The sequence below is a fragment of the Myotis lucifugus genome, unplaced genomic scaffold, assembly GCF_000147115.1.
Source record: "Myotis lucifugus unplaced genomic scaffold, Myoluc2.0 scaffold_339, whole genome shotgun sequence".
Classification (NCBI taxonomy): domain Eukaryota; kingdom Metazoa; phylum Chordata; class Mammalia; order Chiroptera; family Vespertilionidae; genus Myotis; species Myotis lucifugus.
Genome location: NW_005871387.1, coordinates 564,391 through 580,480, shown reverse-complemented (window position 1 = coordinate 580,480; position 16,090 = coordinate 564,391). Strand labels below are relative to the sequence as shown.

Sequence of the window (16,090 nt, the reverse complement as noted above, 5' to 3'; positions counted from 1 at the left end):
AATTTTTTAATTAATATAATTTATTTTTAAGTAGTTGTAAATTTGCCAAAAAACTGAGAGGGAGGTACAAAGATCCCCATATACCCCTAAGATTCATTAAAATCTTGCATTAATGCGGTACATTCATTACAATTGGTAAACCAATACTTATACATTGTTATTAACTAAAGCCCATAATTTACACCAGTTCATTCTCTATGTTGTATATTCTATAAATTTGTAACAAATGTGTAATAATACATATTCACAATGATAATATTTACAGAATAGTTTCACTGCCCTAAAAAGCCCCTGGTCAGGCTTAATTTTAAATTACATGATACTGGTAAAGACAGTCTAAAATCCATTTGGGAAAGGGATAGAATGTCTTTAAGACTTGTTCTTTATCTGTATATATAAAAGGCTAATATGCAAAATGTCCCCTCGGGAGTTCATTGGGGAGACCGGGAGTTCGATCACTTACTATGATGTGCACTGACCACAAGGGGGCAGCATGGAATGAAGAAAGGCATTGGCCGGCAGCCAGAAGGCCCCAATCAGCCCTGATCACCAGCCAGGCCTAGAGACCCAACTTGTGCACGAATTTCATGCACCAGGCCTCTAGTTAAACGATGAAGACTACTTCTAGTAAAGTTTGTCATTATATGAAAATATAAGACAAGATGGTATAGTAGAGGTTCCAGCACCTTGCTACTTGTCTTAATAAGCTCAGGCCACTATAACAAATTTCCATAGACTGGGTAAATTAAACAACAAATGTTTATTTCTCACAGTTCTGTAGCATGGAAAGTCCAAGATAAAATCTTGCCAATACCATGATCTTGGACTTTTCAGCCTCCAGAGCTGTGAGAAATTGGAGTATAGTGTGAATGAACAATTAAATAAAAGGCAGGATTTGCAAATAGGTTTGGCAAGTAAATTTAATTAATTTTCATGTTGATTTTTTCTTAATAGTCTATGTAATATGTAACAGCTAGTAAAGACAAACTATATGATACAAATTTTAACTTACGATTTTAAAATGTAAAACTCAAAACTTTATTGTTTTCTCTCCTTACTGCATCAGATGATTTTTTAAAGCTCTTTAATTACCAACAAACTTTTCAGCCTGTCCTGATCTCCATGCAAATGTTCTCCATTGCTATGAGCAGCACCCTGATTTATTTGTTCTCATTGCCCATGGGGGTTAGGGATTAGGGGTGAAAGCAGAACTCTAAAAGGCAGTGACAATTTAAGATCACTTATACCATGCATGAGGCCAGTTCAATAACACTTTTCTAATTTATGTTATTGTGAATATGTAACTTTTTTTTTCTATTTTCTGCAGTATCATGCTGAACTCATTCTTTTATTTCCATGTGTCTGAGGTCTTTTGCTTTGAACAGTATTTAAGCTTTTTAATGGAAGATATTGTGAGTTAGTACATATAATTATCTTTGTTCCTTTTGGTAAATAAAGAATAATTTAACTGAATGGCTATTATCAAAAGCATAAGAAGATACCCCGCCATCTCACCAACCAGGTCATTGGTCCAGCCATGGCTACAGATGGCATGAGCTGCACTCAGTTCAACAAAGGGCCCTCCTAAGGTCAAGGTCAAGAACCAGCTCCTGTCCAAATAGGACCTTCAGTAGGAGGCAGAACTTTGCCGCTGGACTAAGGGACTCACGGGCCTATAGGTCCTGACTTCTGGTTCTGAAGGATGAAATTATCCTCTGCACACTCATGAATAAGCTCCAGCCAGGCTCAGACCACCAGATCTGGCACCAGCTAGAAAACCGCTCTAACTTCATCAAGGCCACAACTTGAACTCCATGGACCTGTTCCAGGCCAATGACCTGTTTGAGGGAGGGAACATGATGCAGGTGCAGGTGTCTCTTCTGACCCTGGCAGGTAAGGCCAAGACAAAGGGGCTGCAGAGTGGCATGGACAGTGACATCAGGTACTCAGAGAAGCAGAAGTGGAACATCCAGAATGCCACCATGAAGCAGCCCAGTGTGTCATCGAGCTCCAGATAGGCGCCAAGTGTACCAGCCAGTCATGTATGATGGACTGTGGCACGAGAAAGCATCTGTATGACCCCAAGAACCATAACCTGCCACTCAGGGCCACTCAACCATCAGGCCACAAATGAGCACCAACAAGTGTGCTAGCCAGGTGGGCATGATGGTTCCTGGGACCTGATGGCATATCTATGACACCAAGCTGGGGACCAACAAGTACGACAACGCCTACAGGTCTGTGAAGATGGATTACACACAGGGCACCAACCAGAGCAGCCAGGTATTTGGCCTGGGCCTGCAGATATACAATCCCAACTACTGCCCCCAAGGCCCAGTGGCCAACAAAGCTTCAGTTGGTTATTGCCCAAGCCCAGGGAAGGCCCCAGAGTACCCCCCTACTACAGTGTCTACCCACATCATCACCCGATTTCAAGTTTTTCTGTCTTTGTCTTGTTTTTCATGTGTAAGGTTCTGTGGAGGCCAGAGTGAGATGTGAGATGTGTGTATGGTGGGGGTCCCTGCCAAGGCACATCCAGGTAGCAAATTTCTCAGCAGGCTTTGGGCCAAGTTGGGGGCTAGGGGAGAAACCTGTGCACGCAAGGATACTGGCCCCAAATGGGTTCCAGTTGCTTCTGCCCATCTCCCCTTGTCTCTGCTGATCCGTTTGTGGTTTCTGTACCCACAGAAGTTTCAGGCAGATTTAACACAATGAAAGTATTTTTTTTTTCGGGGTGGGGAAGGTGGAGGTGGGTGATGGGAAGAAACTCCCTTGGGAAAGGGCCAGGCCACAGTCCCCTGATATTTTGGGCACTGTGAGGGAGACGATTCCCCCAGGACCTTCCCAGGGCCCAGTAGGGAAACTGAGGCACAGACAGTACAATTGAGTTCAGAGTGGTTGAGGTAAAGCCAGACCCCTTTTCCACACTCCCCCCTCTCCCCTCCAAGTACTGCACTGGGACCCTCAACAGGAGTCCCTCCCTGGGACCATCCCCACCCCAGACACCTGGGAACAAGAGATAATGTGAAATACCAGCTGTGCACCATAGGCAATAGAAACCTCTTTAAAGGAAAAAAAACCCCACAGGAATAATCAGATAATAAAAAATATTCTAAATATTATGTTTATCCTTTGCTACAATTAGAAATAACCTTATCATATAGAAAACTCTGGAAATCAGAGATATCTATGTTTTAAAATGAATTTTGGGCATCTGAGTTTCATTCATATTATAGAAGAACAAAATGTTATATTGGGGGCTAGGGTTCATTAAGCTATTTTATAAGGAAATATGTATAGGAAAAGCTAATTTTTAGCAAAGAATTGTTTTGTTATAAAACAAGACTCATGCTGATGTTCTGTCCTCTGCAGAGTTCTATTTCCATTCTTTAGCTTCTAAATGGCATCGGCATTACTGTGATGTTGTTTAATCGAGCATGAAATGCCACAATAAATAATATATTATATGCTGCTCCCCCCACAAATTTGCAATAATTAAATATTCTGGTTGCTTTATCCCTAAGAGAAAGTCTAATATATGTATGCATGATGCTGACAACACGACTTTCTTTTATAAGCTTTGATCCTCCTGCAGATGAGTCTTCAATCCCTTATTTATATACAAATCATAACCTTAAAATCAAGGCATTAGGCTAAAGTTTTGTTTGAAGTACATCGCTTGTATTCAGAAATGCAATTAATAGCTCCCATGAACTCGTGCTATAAAATGTGCAATGCTGGTGAAATTTAGTAAAGTGTGTTTAAATGTCTTAAAATATACTTCCACTACTGTCACATGAAAGCCAGAGTAAAAGTTCCTGAAGAATCTAAGAGTTATTTTTATCAATTACTTTATCTTCTCAATTTATTTGTGGAAAATTAAGATTAGTAAAAGAGGTTAGTGGTTTTCTTCTTCATTGACTACTATTTCCTACACCAGATTTTAAAAGCTGGACATTTGCCCACTTGTAAGCCTTCCTAAATGAGAATTTTTGAGTGGGAGGACCTTGTAAATGCATTTAAATAAACAATGCTCAACAAATCATGGTGATTTTTATGTACAGTAAATTTGAGAACCATGGCCTTAGTTATATATGTAAATGTTTTCAAATATTTAGTACATTTCTACATTTCCTGATGATACAATATGTAAGCAAATTGACAACAGGTTCTTTAAAAGCCTTTGAAAATACCTTTGTTTCCAGGTATGATAAATATATATATACTCTCAGAAAGTCAGAGTGAGATTCTTTAAAATTAATTTCATACACAAACTGGTCAAATAGTGGAGGCATTAACACTTTAAGATATTATTTCTATTTTTCACAAGTTACTGTTTTAAACTTAAAAGCATATGAACAACTTACCCTAATTCTTCAGGCAAATAAGAATTTTTGGTTGAATAGTCAAGACCACTAGGTAGAATTCTCAGGAAAAGGTATACTTCTAATATATAAACCTAATATCTGTACTTGAAGGAAATACCACATTTCCATCCCACTTTTTCCCAAATAACACAGAGAAAAAGAAAAGTTTCATAAATTTATGAGAAATGACAGACAATGTAAAGTTTACGTAGAAAATGAGAAAAGCTTGAGAGGGTTGCAAAAAATCCATAGTGGAGCTGGAAAAGTGCTTATTAGAAATATCAGCTTAAAAAATACTGTGATAAAAATGTACATCAAAGCCACCCCTGGATTGCTTAGCAGCAGAAAGAACTGAGCCTGAGCTATTGGAGAGCTCCCTTAGATGGGAATGGGGCATCAACATGTATAGTTTGGAGAGAGAGAGAGAGAGGGGGAGATCCAAAAATGTTCAGAAATTTGGGGAAAACAACCCCCAGACTCTAGTTTCACTCATACAAAAAACATTTTAGTGCATGTATCAAAACTATATAGTTGTAGAACACTTGAATGGCCATATTCATGTCTGTAAAAGGTTATTCCTTTCAAGTATTTTTTTCTTCCTTATGAAGACGTTACCTTGGCCAGATTTTTGTATACCATCTTCATTTATTTCTTAACTCTTGTTGGAGTCATTGGTTTGGGTGTAGGCCATTCACCCTGGTGCTAATTAGCTTGGACATTATTATAGTTAAAGGGGATGCCTTAAAGGACTTGTTATGACCAGCTATGATAATGCCCTATTATACAATAAACTAGAGGCCCAGTGCATGAAATTTGTGCACTGGATGGGGTTGTGTCTCAGCCCAGCCTGCATCTTCTCCAATCTGGGACCCCTTGGGGGATGTCCAACTGCCAGTTTAGGCCCGATCCCTGTGGGACATTCTTCTCACAATCCAGTACTGCTGGGGTCCAACCGCTTGCCTGCCTGCCTGCCTGCCTGATTGCCCCCTAACTGCTTCTGCCTGCCAGCCTGATCACCCCCTAAACACTCCCCTGCCAGCCCAATCAACACTTAACTGCTCCCCTGCCAGCCTGATCACCCCCAACTGCCCTCCCCTGACGGCCTGGTCACCACCAACTGCCCTCCCCTGCTGGCCTGGTCACCCCTAACTTCCCTCCCCTGCTGGCCTGATAGCCCACAACTGCCCTCCCTTACCAGCCATCTTGTGGCTGTGGGTGCCACCATCTTTGAGGGTGGGGCAGTAAATTAGCATATTCTCTTTTTATTGGCTGTGGGCACCGCCATCTTTGCAACAGTGTGAGGGTCAATTAACATATTCCCTCTTTATTAGATAGGATTAGTTTATCAAAATTGCTATCCAATTTCCTAGCCAGCTTCTGAAGCTATAAAACAGAACTGGGTTTCTATACTAACATGTATGACAAAATAAAGACATCTCTACCAATGTTTTCACTAATTTTGCCCATTTTATTTTCTTTCAAATGCATCTTTCTTTACCTTAATCATATGAACAAACTAAGGAAAATGTACCGGTTTTTAACATGTGTCTATATAAAGTATACTGTTGCTAAAATGAAATGATGAAGATTTGTGCTGGCTCAAAAAACTTTGGGTTTCTTCAGGAAACAACTCATTTTTAAATCAGTGTTTTAGTAAAGAAAACCCACATTTATCTTGAAGCTTATAACTACTCTTTCTCAAATTATACATAATTGTAGTGTGATACATTTCATTCACTGCCTGTACTATTTGACCTTAAGCAAGTTTTCTATTAACCCCATTTTCTTAATTGCATATTTTCTTTTTTTGTTTTGTTTTCAGGAGGACAATAATTTTGCAGTGAAATATATTTCTTATCTCTACTAGAGCTTCACTTGTCCATTTATTGGAGACTGTACCTGGTTGACTTAAATATGACTTTTCCATTAAATTGGTGATACAAGAGCATGATAGAGAGAAAATTGAACTAGCCCAGTTGTAGTCTCAATACAAACTGGCCATGTGCCATTAGGAGACAATCTGATGGCTTTGGTTGTTGACCTTCCATCCCTAAGAACTCTGCCAGTTTTACAGTTGTAGAGTTCAGGCACTATATATTTTCAATTTTGGCTTATTGGCAATAGATATAAATTGTTTTAAAATTATATAAAAATACATTTAGAACAGAAAATTACCATTTCTAAATATTTTCTCCATGAATAATCTTAGAAACTTTTTACAACAACCCATTTGAGAGATAAGGAAATTAAGATCCAAGACATATTAAATTGTTCCAAATCCCTTAGTTAGTACATACAGAAACTAAATCTGCAATAAAATTCTTCTGATTATAAATTTCCTATTCTTTGTAAACCTTTTACAGAAAATCACAGGACAATATCTTTTTTGAGATGATGCTTGTACACAACATTCTATGGTTAACTGGAGTTGGCTTGTGAGATCCTAATGTGTGCATCACTTCTCAATGCTGTGTTCAATGGTGTCAATTTGTTAACTTGAGCCCTATCTGGTTTGGCTCAGTGGATAGAGTATCAGCCTGGGGACTGAAAGGCCTCAGGTTCTATTCTGGTCAAGGGCACATACCTCGGTTTCAGGCTCCTGGCTCTGGTTGGGGGCATGCGGGAGGCAATCAGTCAATGTGTCTCTCTCTCACATAGGTGCTTCTCTCTGTCTCTCCCTTGCCCTTTCACTGTCTCTAATATTCAATGGAAAATATAACCTTGGGTGAGAATTTAAAAAAAAATTGTTAGCTTGAAAACAGCCAAAATTGGAATATTTAACCATGAAAATTGGGAAGTTCTACAAATCAGGGTCTCCCCCCCCCGAAAAGAGACGGTTATTAGGTATTTACCAACATGACACTTGGGTTGGACCTAAACTACATTTCTGATGCCATTCAGTATGAAAATCTACAATTTTTTTATCATTGATATTTTTATCTTAATCTACAATTTGGTAATCAGTTTCTCAGGGTGAGGGGGAATGGCTCTACTTATTTAAACAGGTATATTTTTCATCAAAATATATCAATTGGTATACTAAAGTATATTGAACTTTTATTGATATGTATAGTAATACTATAAAAATTCTAAGCTTTGAAGTTTCTATGACCATTTAAGCACACATGGTTTTTGGGGATTCTTAGTCATGTTCATGAATTCTATTGTAGCTCAGTACAAATTCATCTTCCCCTGGCCTTCTGTTAGCTTCCTAAGTCTTTATATACTCTAACAAGAGTCAAGAGTAACCTCTTTTCTCAATCATATTGCTTTTCACTGTATCAACCCCCATCCGACAGATGAGATTACCACAACATGTCTTCATGATACCGTGTCAATCTATATAACACAGTTTCAAAGGCAGAATGTATTTCTGTACTTCAGTGTGCCCTTGTCTAAGTATTGCTTGAACAGTTATATTTTGTTTTGGAAAACAACACCTCTGCATCTTTTGCATGGGATTGTCATTGGTCAGGCTACTGGTTTACCCAGTTTTGTCTGCCATTAACATTAGACTATCTGACCTGCCCCAGATAGGTCACTGGATCTGCTTTTTTGAGGCTGTTCCTTTATGGTCTGTCTCATTACTTCGTAGCTAATTTATTTTCTTCTTGAAGCAGAGGCTTTATATCTCTTCTGAACACTTGTTTCTTGTCTGTCACTATCACCAACAAAGAGCTTTAATTCATGATGTACTTGAAAATCTCTAAAACATTTATTTTCCCCTCCTTCACTCTGAATGGTCCTTTAGTCTACAGCATGGCTATTGCTTAAAGTAACCTGTTCTCAAAGGAGTTAACTGTTTTTAACTGTTTGGGCAGAAACATATGTCACATAGTTTTACTAGTTTGTTCTATCTTGTTCTTTGTTTTAAACCAAAGTCTATTAAAATTCCACAGTTAGCATAGATAATATGAAATTATGGAGATCTAATAATAGTGCATATATAAATTGCACAAAAATAGCAAATGTGTTTGAAAGTGAGCTAGCTGTATGGGAAACATCATCATATAACAAAATGAGAAAAAAAGAGATGGACATAAAATGGAAATGAATGTGAAATCAGATACATTGCTCAAGAGTGCATTTACCTAAAAGCTTTCCTAATGCTAGAAGATCATTAGATTAGTTCACCATGACTCTAGAATAAACAGAGCCATTCTTTAAAAGTCATGTGGCGAGAATTAGGATTCCAGATCATGGGGTATGATGGGCCTCGGGGGTGGTATGCATATGAATGCACACACTTATGCACTTAATTATTTTAACTGGGGTTTGAAATGAACATCTAAATTGGAATAGCTCTGTTTAACTATTTTTAACTGCTGCATCACACTTGGTGATGTGTTCCTTCTTGTCCTTCCTTTACATATCAAACTCATGGTGATTAAACCAGGGAGGATGCAAACAAAGAGAAGGAACCATCAGGCTAAGTACTCAGGGGATGCCACTAGTGCAGAATGTGTATGCAAACTGTTCAGGAAATGAAACAGGATGTCCGTATCTACACAGTTTCTACTCTCAAATCTAACACCAATTCTTGATTTTTCTCTGAAACATAATTGTCTCAGGTAGAGAACTTGGAGCCCACTAGCTTCTGATATATCAGCAACGTTTACATCTATTCACAAGGTTTGATCAGTTTACATAATTTTATAAATATATCTTCATTAAATGTCAGTGTCTTCACTATGGGCTTTATCATCTTTAACTCAAGTTAAGGCAGCAGTCCATAAACAGGACTCCTGCCTCTATTCTCTTTTCTTTCTATTTTTCTCTGCCATGCTTCCCAACTTAGTCTGTAAAATGCACATCTGATCATAACACTCTTGTATTTAACTTCCAGTGACTCATTATGACTTGCAATGTAAAATCACATTTCCTGGTATAGCACCAAAGGCTCTTTACAATGTGGTGCCTCTCTATATCTCTATAGTAACTTTTCTCCCCTTAACCACCTGGCAAACTTCTTCTCAACTCTGAAATTTATTAGGACTCAACTCAACCATCAAATTATTTGATCCCAGGACTTCATATGACACTGACTATAATTGAATTTCAGGAAAATTCCAAAATTTAAGATTCCCATTTTCCTAAATAAAACCACGTAACAGCAGATAGGTCCTTCTTCTAGAAGATTAGAAAAGGATTTTGGGATATTTACCTAAAATGATGTAAAATATCCTTAACTTAAAATGCCCAAAAGACTTCTGCAGCATTTACAAAAAATAAGACTCTATAATGTGAGTCTCTGGATTAAAAACAAATTATATTTTAGGTTATAATAGAAATCCACGAATTGGCTTTTAGCTAATATTTTGTACTTGTTTATTTTTAAACTTTATGGAATGAACTATTTGTTCCATTCCTCCAAATAAGGCTGTGGTAGTGTCTAATTGCAAAATGGTACTTCCTCAAAGAGATTTCAAATTTGCTTGCTCCTTTAGATGTGAAAAAAAGAGAAAAAATGCATGCTTTTAAGAGAGAGAAAAGGCCCAACCCCATGCTGTCAGAACAGCAGCTACTTCGTGTACTTACAGGAAAGAGGAAAACCATCACTTTGGCATCTGTTCTGTGTGTGCATCTCCAAGACTAGGGACTTAGGACAATCTAACTCTTGTTGGGTCACAGAAAAAAATATATCTCTGTATTTTGTGAGGCATAAAACAATTTTCAATTCCTTATGCTTTCTCAAAAATCAAAACATATCAAATTCAGAATTATGGAATAACTGGTCCACACAAAAGACATGATGAATTTTAAAATATTAATTTTGTCATCCATTCCAGGGCTATATTGTTTTTATTTTTATTGATTTTCAGAGAGGAAGGGAGAGGAATAGAGAGATAGAAACATCAATGTGAATTATGAGAATTAACAATTGGCTGCCTCTTGCCCGCCCCCTACTGGGGTTCGAGCCTGCAACCCACGCATGTACCCTGATTGGGAATTGAACCAGTGACCTCTTGGTTCCTGGGTCAATGCTCTTCCACTTAGCAACACCGGCCTGACAATTCCAGGTCTATTTTAAAGTTACCTTAACTATTAGCTGTCTGGGTTTCTACATTCAAACTCCGGTGCATTTTTTATTCCTCTAATTGAATACCTAAGTTTTTGTACATTTTTCTATGAGTGAGACACTCTGACTCTCCCTGCTACATTGAGTGCATTGGATCTGTCTACTCTCCTTACAAACGTGTTGTCATCCCATTCACCTGACAGAAAGTATTCCTGAAGTATATGATCTACCCCAGTCTCTCCCTCAAAATTTTCCAAAAGAGTAATCTTTCTTCTACCTTTACTTCAATATGTTTTGCACTTCAATCCTACTATCTCAATTTTCTCATGAAATTATTACTTGTTAATTCTTCATATCCTTATGTTTGTGGAAGGGGTAGCAACTACAGATAACTTTATCTTTTTAGAAACTCTAAACATTATGGCTCAATAGCTTTCTTTCTGACCAAAAACTATCCAGGCATGATCTCATGAAGAGGAAAGGATTGTTTTTAGCAAATGATGCTTGACTTCATTTTGAAAGATTCAGAGGAGTTCACTAATAAAGATGGGGGTCAGGAGTTGGTATATTCCAAAATGATAGAAGAACTTGTAAGGCTCTGAGAAAAAAGGAATATGTTATCTATGGAAACCTTCAATAAAGACATGGTCAGCAGAGTATAGTATGAGCAACTATGTGGAGAGTGAAACAAAGTGAAGTTGGACTGATAGGAAGGGACCAAATTGTACAGAGCTCAAGGAACAGATCACTACATTGGTTCTATCAGTTAAGAGATTATGTTTCTAGAACAAGAGAAGTGGAAAGATGTGAATGACATTCAGGCTGTAAAAATGTCAGGCTTTGTGATGGAGCATGAAAAAAAAATGTTGTGTTTATAAATGATGTTTACATATATAGAGGGTAGTCTCATTTACCAAGATGGAGAGCACTGAAGGAGAATGAGATTTGGAAAAGAATATAATGAGTTTATTCTTGGATATGTGAAGAACTCAGGCAGTTAAATATATAGTTCTGACATTTATAGAAAAAAAACAGACACGCAATCATGCATGGCTAGAGTTGTTTTTAGAGCTAAATATTAAATTTGATTTGAGTTTATCAGAGGAAAGATTGAAAAACAATACATGATATATTGATCATTATTGTTTAATTTTTAAAAGCTCAGAATTCCTTGTGAAGAAACATTTCTGTAATTTTATAGAATTTTAAGAAAATGAATGTTTATGATATAAATTAAATTTAGTAAAAATTTCAGATAGCCAGTAAATATTCTTCCGATATTCCTTGTCTTACTTCTTTTCCAAAGCAAAGACAATGATGAAATCCTTAGTGAAATAACTTCAGAGAGGAATTGAGAAGATTCAGTCCATATGTGTTACATATGCATGATTGATACAGTAACAAAGCTTAATAAAAATTTAGTGGAAAAGATGCAAAATTATCTCTCATATGGTTCCTAAAAAATCAAGTACTTGAAATAATTTTTGCAAATGTTTTGTTTTTATACTCATTTCATTTTTAAATTATTTTTACATGTCTGAAATGTCTCCCTCTGCCTATGCAATAACATTATCTATTTTCCAATGCCCCATATATAGAGAAATTTAGAAGTCAAGGATGTTCATTCTCATTCTACTTAAAAATGTGGAAGGTTTTAGTAAGTACTAGCTCAGAAAAGGTTTTCCATTTTATGAAGGAATGTTAGTTTCATAATTACTTTTATGTCAGTCCACAATTGAGCCAAAAACAATAGATTTTTTAATTTTTTAAGGAATTTGAATCAGAGAAGCAGTGTTATCACAGAAATATTGAAGATTTGAAGTTTGACTAACTGGAGTTCAAGTTGCCCTTCCATCAGCACAGGGAACCATGAATTAAATCTGGCTCCCTAAGATTTGGAAACAGCCCAAGTGCCCATCAGTAGATGAATGAATAAAAAAGCTGTGGGACATTTACACTATGGAATCCTATGCAGTTATAAAAAAGAGGGATCTCTACTCTTTGGGACAGCATGGCTGTAGCTGGAAAATATTATGCTAAGTAGAATAAACCAATCTGAGAGGGACAAATATTTCATTATCTCACTTATTTGTGGAATTTAATGAACAAAATGAAATGACCAAAAAAATAAGACCCAAAGCATGGAGGCATGGAACAGACTGGCATACCTCGATGTGGGGTTGGGGGGACAGGAGAGAGAAACCAAAGAACTTATATACTTACTAGAGGCCCGATGCACGAAATTCGTGCAAGAGTAGGCCTTCCTTCCCCCAGCTGCCGGCATCAGTTTCTCTTTGGCACCCGGGACCCGGGCTTCCCTTGCAGCCCTGGCTCCATCCAGAAGGTTGATGGGAAGGATGTCTGGTCTAATTAGCATATTATGTTTTTATTATTATATATATATGCATAGCCCATGGACACAGGCAATAGGGTAGTGAAGACCTGTGGTGGGTGGGTAGATGCTGGGAGGAGGGTAGAAAGGAGGAAAATGGGAGATATCTGTAATATTATCAATAATAAAAAATATATTTAAAAATAATCTGGCTTCCAATTTCTCCAGCTGCAATACCACTGTAACAGTAGCTATGACATGAGGACAGAATAAGAGAATGACATAAATCTCTTAGCACAGTGTTAGGGTAATGACTCAATTACATTATTTGCAGTTTTATCAATCAGTAATACTAGGTCAGGCCACTAAATCTTCTGTACTATAATGAAATAAAGAGATTTTGTGTAGAAACTATTTAAGGATTTTCTAAATGAGTACTGTATTCTGATATGACTTTCAGAGTGCTCAATTGCAACACTTAAATAGCTAATTTGTTTCTCAGTTTCTTTAGCATTATGTATTTAACTACTGAAGACATCTGAATATGTTTATTATTGCTTTATCCAATAGTTAGATATTCCCGATTATCACTCGTACTCTCAGATAATTTGTCCTATCAGAAGCAATATCCAAACATCCAATGTGTCTACCATGTATAATCCAATCTTAAAATAAGAGGACCTATCTAAACTGATAATTGTTTTTATCACTCCAAAATTGGTCAAAAACCATTTTCTCCCACTTTGATTTTGGCAGTAACAAAATATAAAAGAGCTGACATTTAGTAAAAAATTTTATTTAAAGTAAAGCAACAAGCTTGCTGCTGAGAGCAAATTTTGTACATTTATAAAGTTTATACCACTATAATCTCAAGATATGAAAAAAGCCATCAAATTCCACTCAATGTAGATATCCCCAAATTAAATGGTAGTTTTAAGTTTCAGAAATATTTAACTTAAGCGATTGGATTTCAAAATAGAATTAAAAATAAGGATACTTTTATTCAAATTTGCCTCAAATTTTGATTTTTTTAAAACCCTCACCCAAAGATATGTTTTCATATATTTTAATTTTCACCTGAGGATGTGTGTGTGAGGGGTGGGGAGAGAGAGAGAGAGAGAGAGAGAGAGAGAGAGAGAGAGAGAGAGATGAGAGAGAAACATGGATCAGTCACCTCCATTCCTCCATTACTCACCCTGACCAGGAATCAGCCTGCAACCTTGGTATGTGCCCTGACAGGGAATTGAACCCGCAACCTTTTGGTGTATGCGACAACACTCCAACTTGGCCAGGGCATGATTTCATTTTTTCAAAATTTATAGTTTATAGAGAGTTTGGGACAATCAAATAATTATTCAAAATAAAAACCCCACCAAATAATTTTCATAATCATCGGCCATGTTTTCTATCATACTCTATGAAAATGTGTATTAACTTCCTAATTATTCTCCTTTACTCTTATTCAGAGTCTGAGTTTATTAAAAACACTAATTCTCTTTTCATAATTGATCATTTCTTATGAGGAATATAAAATGTACACACACATATGCAACATACAAATCAGTAAGTAATCACTAAAAGTGTCATTAAGTCCCTAAGGCCAACAGATGAAATGGAATGGTAAAGACAGCCCATCAGACAATGAGAAAGAAAGCTATATTGAATGAAGAGAGGGAAAAGATGGGATGGCCTGATGATGACATAAAGTTTCCTAGATAAATTCTTGAATCTTTCAAATTCCTAAAATTCCCAGGCAAAGTCAAGTTTATAAACTATATAAAAGAATTGAAAACTACCACACTAAATAAAGGTGCAGTCCATATATTTAAATTTGATTGCTTATATCTACATTTTAAATATGGATGCCATCTATCCACATATAAAATGTATATTATACATAGGACACTAAATTTATTGATTTTTTTCCATGTAAAATTCCATATCTATCTTAACTGGTGCAGGCCAGTGTTTGAGCATTTGATTTGTTTGCATGCAATATATAATTCAGTTACAAAACTTGGCAAAAAGTACAATAAATATTTATTTATTTATTTATTTATTTATTTATTTATTTTAATCCAATTAATGTTTAACATGTCATATCACCACAGCCTTTGTCCTTATCACTGCTCAGCTAAACACACATCACAGCTTTGGATACTGTGGTAGATACAAGAATAAATGTATTGCTTATTTAGAATCTTTGAAAGTTAAAACTCTAAAAACCACTATTATGTCTACATGTCAAAATACATATATATTCACAAAAATAAATGTGTATGCATTTGAAGGTCTAATAACATCTAAGTTGATTGCATTAATAAAAAATGTTTCTAGTAAGTATCCTGTTATTGTCAAAACTGGAAAATTCGCCTTATCTAGAACATGATCTCCCCTAATATGTCTCTATGTTATGTTACAGACACATTGCATGTCAGGAAAGATCCTTACTCATTCAATGGCCAAGTCATTGTTCTGTTCTTCCATAAAAGTGTTACAACAAAAATGCGCAGATATACTGCTCTACAGCATTCACTACAAAGGAGTTGGGTACAAGCAGCACTGCCCTTGAGAGAGAGGATGTGAGCATCAACACTTGAGGATCCACTTAAGCATTTGATCCAATGCACTTTCCACTTAATTTCACTGCTTGATATGTAGTAAAGAACTACATTTAAAATTTAAAGAAAACACTGTCATTTAATTCACATAAAAATAACTCAAGCAATGGAAAATCCTAAGGGAGTGGGCAGTAAAAATCCATTAGAAGCCTACAATATACAAAAAAAATAATAATTAAAGAAATTCATGCACCTTTTCTTGAAACGTAGTACTTCTGAAAATCAAAACCCAGAATAACTACCAATATATAGCAAAAATATCTTAAAAGGTGAAGTTTCATCCTAGCCTTTCAAATATGTTTACTGTGAAGAAATATTGATGCTGAAAACATGGTTCCTAGCAAATATATATATTAGACAAGACAAAAATTTGAAAGTTATTCACTAGTTCTTCATGATAAGTGAAATATAATTTTTTTCTTTTCCTTTTTTTCACAATATTCTTATCCCAAGGGATTGAGATTGATTGCTTCATACAACTCATGGTGACAAAAAGATTTACAGTTTTTGATCCTAGCTTCTAGTATCGGCATCAGCATGGTGAGGTATTATTTGAAAGACTGTGTGTTTGAAGATGAATTGGTCCCGAGGAGGACGTCTGGTGAGCTCTCAGGCTCAAACTGCAAATTCACAATTTGTTCTGACATTCTGTTTCACTACTTTGGTCAGTCCTTCTAATTCATACATTTAATAACAAGTTGATGGATTTTTTTAGATGAGGAGCTTCAAAATTTTATTGAGAAAAATATTA

The 16,090-nt window shown here is 36.4% G+C and overlaps 1 protein-coding gene and 1 pseudogene across 1 annotated transcript in view; one reads left to right on the top strand and one right to left on the bottom strand.

The window, feature by feature from the left end:
* LOC102430991 (cell adhesion molecule 2) overlaps positions 1–16,090 on the bottom strand; it is a gene marked incomplete at its 3' end in the record, with an annotated part of 1,034,261 nt that overhangs the window by 571,383 nt on the left and 446,788 nt on the right. The gene's annotated exons all lie outside the window — the stretch shown is intronic.
* LOC102430356 lies at positions 1,553–2,499 on the top strand (annotated as a pseudogene).